Below are 7,589 nucleotides of genomic sequence, written 5' to 3' on the forward strand. Positions count from 1 at the left end.
GTAGACATCTATAAAATCTTTGTAGGACAGGAGGACATCAAGCGAATTCTTCGGAACATTCACTTCAACTTGGATGATATTGTGACTAGACTAGCAAAGTGGAAAACTATGTCACCTCTGACTTGGACACTGAGTGTGAGGAGATTAATGAAGCTCTGCTAGTTATTAATGCTCTTCCACTCAATGTCTCTTCTCTTGTGGTTGCCTCTCCACAAGAAATCTCCCCTCCCCTCTCTCTAGTTATTATCTCAAATTAATGGAATTCGGTGGAATTCGATGGTTTTATGCACACGTCTCTACAATTGGTTGTCGACATGGCACCATAGAATGCAGTTGGATTTTGCTTCGGGCTCTTCATGATCAACATAGTATTGTATTTCCTTGTATCTTTGTTTTTCTTTTAGTTGGTTAGCTAAAAATGCACTTCTATGCTTGTTGTTGTATCGTTGTTTTTTTTGTCAATCTCACTAGTTTTTTGTCAAAGGTTCTGACACATTTAGTTGGGTCTCTTTGTTTTATGGCAACTACAACTTTCATTTCTTATTTTGAATTGATAGTATTGGTGTTAATTTAGATACACCGAGTTGAAACATTCCACTACAAAGGTAGTCTTTTTGGAACGTGGAACATGAACTGCGATTCAATAAACTTATTTTATTAATGAAAATCAATTACAAAAGCTTAAAAAAAAAAGAAAGAAATCGATACATACATAGTTGAACTCAAATAAGACTTTATTTTTCATAGAAAAACACAACAAATTGGCAACTTTGTTTCCTATAATCTTCACGTCCTAGGATTTTGGAACAAATGTTTCAATTTATATAGATCCATCATGAAAAACAATGTAGGTTGCAACTCAAGATAGATATAAATGTGATTTTTTTGAAATGCCAGTTCATAGTTTCCAAAAAAAAAATCTGAAAAGTGTAAATACTATTAGGCTTAGTCTCAAAAATACTTTTTTTCTTTCTTTCTTTTCTTTTCGCATCACTGTTATCAAAGAAAATCATGCCACCTAGAATAACTGGCTGGTGGTTTGTAAGGGAGTAGGCTCTCGCTCCTGTTAGATGCCTCTAGATGCCTCTAGTTCTTGGGCCGTTAACCTGTTTCCTTACGTGCAAAGAATCCTTACGTGCAAAGAAGACGAGCTCTTAGCCAAGCAAAAACAGTTTTAGGGCATACTCCAAGCCCGAAAAATACAAGTTGTTGATTGAGACAATTTGTGAATTTTATGAAAATAATATACATATTTGAATATAAAAAAATTGCATAATATAATGGGCAAACACAATATCTTACTCTGATTCTTGAGCGAGTCCTAGATTTATGATTATATCTCCAAGGTTCTGTTTCACATTCCTTTCATTACCAGTCTGATATGCACATCAAATTAGCGAACTGTAGATGATTGGAGTAGATGATACTCCTTGCATTGGGTAGTGCTGGCATATTCGTAGGAACTCGGAACAACATTATATGGGTATTTGAGCCAGTGGGACCTTTATTCAACGGAGTATACCATTCCCTTTCCACAAGATATATAGTGTGAGTCATCTGATATACCAAAGGCAAGTCCTTTCCTTTTGGCCTTCTCACTCTGCTTCATCTCATCTATCTCTGCAATAACTCTGTGACTAGTGGAATGGAGGTTACGACTCATCACATTGTCAATTTAGAATAACGAGGGTTATTAACCATCTTCAAGCTCGAAACCCTCCTACTTGAAAATGCCCTGGTTTCAGAAACACACCAAAATATGGATAACTTTTCAGAGATTTTAACAAAGAAATCATGAATTGGGTTATTGCGTAGTGTGGATTTTGTCAGTCATATATATATGGTGAATTGTACCCCAAACATAAACGGCGAATTGGGTTGCCCCAAAAATTATTATAAAACATGTGTATACATAAATTTACATAAAGAGATGAGGCATGGGCAGAAGTAGGATTTGTATGCCCCAACCATAGGTCAGGGGATGCTGAAGAAGAAAACTCACTGGGAGTCATGAAAATTTGAAAAATTTAGGAATGTGATAGTTAGAATTCGTGTTCTGCAACATACCCTCGTTAAATTACGAGAGTTCATGTTCTGCAACAGACCCTCGTGAAATTACGAGAGTTCATGTTCTGCAAAAGGCCCCCGTGAAATTACGGGAGTTCGTGTTCGCAACATACCCTCGTGAATTGTGGCATATTTCTCCTAGCGACTTCTCTCTATGTTGTAAGCAAGGCGTAAGGATTCTCACTCAAGTTAAATGCAATGCACCCGAGGGAAACCCTAGCGACCGCCATTCGTCGCTGCAAATGTCTCTCACGCAAACAACAATGGCCGCAAATTCAAAATTCCCCTTGCCCTGCAAAAGCCCTCGTAAAGGCATCCGTAATCCGAGCCTATCACAATAGAAACTCATTGATAGGCTGGAGATATGATAAAGTCCGTTTCATTCGGGGTTTTTCGAGTTCCTCCGACCAAACCGATAATGGCAATGGATATGATAATCCGCACGGCTCGATCACGGGTTCGAATCACGGTGAGGCGGATAGTGACACCCCCAGCGAGGCTAGGATTCGCGGATTGACTACTGGAGAGAAGGATATGAGGGCTTCAGAGCTAGCCAAGGCTTTGCCGGAACTTTCTCTGGAACGGAATGACGAATTTGATGAAGAGGAAAAACGGGAGGACAGGGAAGAGGAGCATGAGTCGCTGGCTGCCGGAATTATTGGAGCTCCGAATGCTGCGGAATCAAGTTTGACGAATGATACGGTCAGTATTCAATTTTTAATTCATGATTTATGATTGAACAATCTGAAACGGAGGACGCTATCCTTGCTTTTGATTTGATTTTGCATTTTATCATTCATCTTGCAAAGATATATTTTCTATTACTGTTAGAAGCGAGTTATAATGACAGGAACAGCAGCAAAATAGGTATGAGGCCTTTCGAAGTCTGAAATTTATCTAGGGCTTAACTAACGAACTAAGCAGGCTTAGAGCTTTTAAGTAGTTTTGAACTATTGCACTTGGCTAATCAATTCAAAACCTCATTAAAATTATCTACTAGTTCCGTGAGTTCTCTTCAATAGGGTTGTTAGTCTGAGCACAGCTATTTCTAAAAGGAACTCACAAGGAAACGACGAGGGTCAAGGCTCAGAATGAATTTGTGCAGACAGGATCCCATGCTTAATTTTCTTTGCAACTTTGTACCCTTCTTGCTCTTAAGCCTTGTCCAGAACGAGGATTAATTGATCAAAGAAAAATTTGATGCTATTTTACCAAATTGTATCAATTATGATCTTGCAGATTTATGAACCATAAAAATAAATAAACTAGAAACCTTCATATCTGAATCGTTCAATCACAAAAGCGAGATCTTAAATCTAGAAATTTTTAATCAATTTTTGATTGAATTCTAATTAAATTTGATCTTGATTTTGATTCTTAGAAAAAGAGGGAAATTGTTAATCAATTTTTGATTGAATTCCAATTAAATTTGATCTTGATTTTGATTCTTAGAAAAAGAGGTCTTATAGGCCAGGCAAGTCTCTCTGTTCTTTTTAAGGTGACACCAAATTGGTGTATGAGATCTCCTTATTTGTAGGATAAGGGATTCACATTGGCACAGGCGATTTGACAGCTAAAATCTAATATCTAATGAGGCATACACACTCTACCCACTTCTGGATTTGAACCTGTGACCTATTAAGAGGAAACACTTGCTCTGAACTATTAAGTCCATTCAAACTGTACTATATAAAATATTAAGATTAATAATAAAAAATGGAATATTAAACCCCAAAAAAGACTTTTTTCATCTTTCTTCAATTTATAGAACGATAAGAAATGGAATATTAAAGCCACAAAAAGATTTTTTTCATCTTTCTTCAATTTATAGAATGATAAGATTAAGCTTTCACTTCCGTTATAAAAAGGGGTTACGTTTGGTTCCAGTTATAAAAGACATCATATTGTTAAATAAGGCTTGATCAATTCACTAGGACAACAAATTACAAATTCAAAACGGTATTGAATAGATTAAGAAAATTTAGTGCCCTGGCTATAAGTGGATTTTTGCCATGGGAGCTTCAATAATGAATGCCTAAATGAAAGAGTTGAAACAAAATATCCCAAATATGCTCTTTGCAGAAATCCTATTTATTAATTGCCTGGGAGAGGTGACACATTCTACGATTTGGTATGAGCATGATGTGTAATGTCCGTTCTTAATGCTGATGCGACTCATGGCATAAATTGACCTATATTATATTTTGAGAAAATAAGTAAAACAGTAAGAGCCCAACCGTGCTTATATATATTGTAAAAAGTAACAATTGAGAAAGCTTATGAAGCATCAATTAACATACAAACACAACCCTGTATAGATCCATCTTAACTCAGAATTTTCAAAGCATTGAGAGATTTACATCTCAATTTCTTTTGATCATTCTTGGCACTTAATAGATCCAGAGTCAAGATGGATTTACACTGATTTACTTTTCAGTATTTTTCTTCATTAATAAGATACAACATTAATACATTTATCCAGGCATTGTAAGAACTAAATTGTTCTGCGAGTTATTTGTCCATAATGGCACCCTTGTGGACACCTGGATTCTCTTTGGATGTCCATATGGATGCAAAATATCCAACTTATGTAGACTATTCCCCAGCATATATCATCTTAACTCAGAATTTTTAAGCACCGAGGGATTCACATCTCAATATCTTTTGATCCTTCCTATGCTTAATAGATTTAAAGGTAAGATGGATCAGTATTTTTCTTCATTAGTAAGATATAACATTAACACATGTCCATGCATTGTAAGAACTAAATTGCTTTGCCAGTTATTTGTCCACAATGGAAACCACGTGGACACCTGGCTTCCTTTTGGATGCCCATGTGGATGCAAGCTATACATCCAACTCGCTCACGTAGACTGTATTTACAACTAATTACCATATATTTATTTTTTCTTAACAACCACTTTTTGAACAAACTTAGTTCTACCTTCCACTCAGATGCTGTCACTCAGGGATAAACGTTTTACTGAGACACTGCTATCAGAAAGTATCTGTTGCTTCTCAGCCGTTCCCCACGGCAGATGGTGTGTTTCAGCAGAGTGGGATAGCAAGTCAGAGGAGAGGCACAGCAGTTAAAGGAAGAAACATGGTGCACAGCAGTCCTCTAGCTATGCACACACTGTTCTCAGGACTTTTTAGTATTAGCTGCTGTTCTAAAATTAGCAGTTCCGGGATTAGGAATTATCGCTGTCCAAATTAGTTTTTTTTCCAGAATAGGTACTTTTAATTCAGTTTGACTTACTTAGAGTTATGAATTCCAAATTTAGGAGAGGAGGTGCTGATTTCAAGTTTGTGTTGGGGCACCTTGCATGCCCCTTGATAATGAAGTGAAACTGATTCGGGAGTTAAAACACATTCCCTCACACATATACGAGGGTTCCAAACCCGCCAGGGTTTGAACCTGGGCTGTTTACATGGTGGTGCTCCATTCCAACCACAAAGTAACAACTCACAGCCCAAGGTTTTGATCCTTGTTGATTTAAGATTACATTGGAAATCAGGTTGCAATTCTTAATATAAAAATATGTCAACCACCTGTAGACAAATCTGGCATATGTTTATAAATGATGTCTTTGGAAGTACAAATTTCTTTCAATGAAAAAGTTTCAATCTAAATGTTTTTCCCAGATTGGGATATAATGATATTTGTTGGATAGAAGCTTTTGTAACCTGAACACTAATGACATTTAAACCAAGGGATGATATGATCTGCATTTAGTTAGAAGTTTTTTTGCTCCTCGTTGAATAATGCTTATGACTGTTAAATAAGGAAAAATTGGCTTGACATGATAATGTATCAAAACTAAATTATTTTCTCCCCATTCTTTTAAAAATGAAAATATGTGATTGATTTGATTGAAAAGTTGCATGCACAGTGGCATTGATATCAATTTTGTTACGCAGAGGCTCCTTGAGTTCAGTCCATCTGAGACAGAACTGTACAGAGCATTGGATGAGATGTTCAATGGAGGAAGAATGCAGATGATTCATCTTTATCAATGCTTGTCGATACCCTCGTTAAAGAAGGGGATGCGAGCGAAGATGTTTTCAAACGACTTCTTTTCAAGTTTAAAATTGTCTCAAACACAAAGATCTTTGTTTCCCTAATTGAAAAGCTCATCAAAGCTAAGAAATTAACCACTGCTTACTATTTATTTAGAGTATTGAGGAATGAAGGTGTTGTTCTGAACTTGGCAGTTTACAATTCTCTTTTGACTGCTGCAGGCGAAGCTGGCAACTTTAGTTTTGCATGTCCTATCTTCAAGGATTTGTTAGCTAATAGATCTCTAGATTCCATGTCTTATTTTGCTTTATCCAGGGCATTTGCAAAGGTTGGAGACACAGGAGTAACCCACAACTTTTTCAGGGAGTTATTGGAGAGCTTCGTTTGCAATACTACGGTGTTAAACAGACTTATATATGCCTTTGTTGAAACAGGGCAAACAAAATCAGCTCTTGGACTCTTTGAATTTATGAAGCATGGGAAGTGCAAACCAGACCTGGTCACCTATAACACTATTATTTATATTCTTGGCAAGGGAGGTCAGGCAGATGCAACATTTCAAGAATTTTTGACCATGAAGGACTTGGGACATGTACCTGATATTATAACCTACAATACATTAATAAACAATTTTAGCAAGTTTGGTAGATTATATTTGTGTTTGATTCTTTTTCAAGAGATGGTTGGAAGAGGAATTCAGCCAAATTTGCGCACTTACACTGCTCTAATTGATAGTTTTGGTCGAATGGGGCAGGTTGAAGAAGCAATAAGGTTGTTCCATGAAATGAAAGAAAAGGGTTGTAAGGCATCAATTTATGTTTATAGGTCTCTCATAAGTAATCTCAAAAAGGCCGGTAATATGAGCTTAGAAAACGAACTGTCAGAAGAATTAAAAGTATGTGGTTCTAATTTGATACATCCCAATGATTTTAAGAAAAAGCGCAGATGATAACTGAATTTCTAGATCTCTTACATATTGAAATTATGCATGTGTGTTATTCTTTTGATGAGCAGTCTTGGTTCTTAGGGTTGTCTGTTGATTGATTGTTTTGTCTTCAGTTGTTATTATGAAGTTTTACGAGACCCCTATGGTAAACCTCTATGTTGTAATGAAAGAAAACAAAGTTACATCTAGTTTACCTAAAGAAACTCATCTGCTTACAAATTTTATCAAAATGAAGGGAATGCAAGATCTTGGGAAGGATAGAATATGAAACATAAACTCTGAAATACAGGCGCGCTTAAAATGTACGTAAGAGCTAACTTGTTTCAGACACGTATCAAACAGTGTTGATGCGACGGACTGAGGTTGAAAAAGTAGCACTCTCTAATGCATAGACTATGCAGGGATCATCAGACTGTTCCAAAAGAATAACAATGCATTTTGTGCATATCAATATAAATGTTATAAAGCATCCTTTTAGGACTTTTCATGACTAACACATTATTCAACATGCATTATATGAACGAGAACCTTGTCATTCCTAAAGAATACGTCTTA

General features: G+C 36.3%; 1 pseudogene across 1 annotated transcript; it reads left to right on the top strand.

The window, feature by feature from the left end:
* The first annotated feature begins 1,320 nt into the window (after positions 1 to 1,320).
* Positions 1,321 to 7,055, top strand: LOC149195095 (uncharacterized; annotated as a pseudogene). Its single transcript, XR_016254585.1, has 2 exons — positions 1,321 to 2,769; positions 5,989 to 7,055. The product of XR_016254585.1 is annotated as an uncharacterized LOC149195095 (transcript).
* The last annotated feature ends 534 nt before the right edge of the window (positions 7,056 to 7,589 follow it).

Source organism: Pinus tabuliformis, chromosome 2_2 (genome assembly GCF_031772625.1).
Source record: "Pinus tabuliformis cultivar Carrire ecotype Pingquan chromosome 2_2, CPIR1, whole genome shotgun sequence".
NCBI lineage: Eukaryota > Viridiplantae > Streptophyta > Pinopsida > Pinales > Pinaceae > Pinus > Pinus tabuliformis.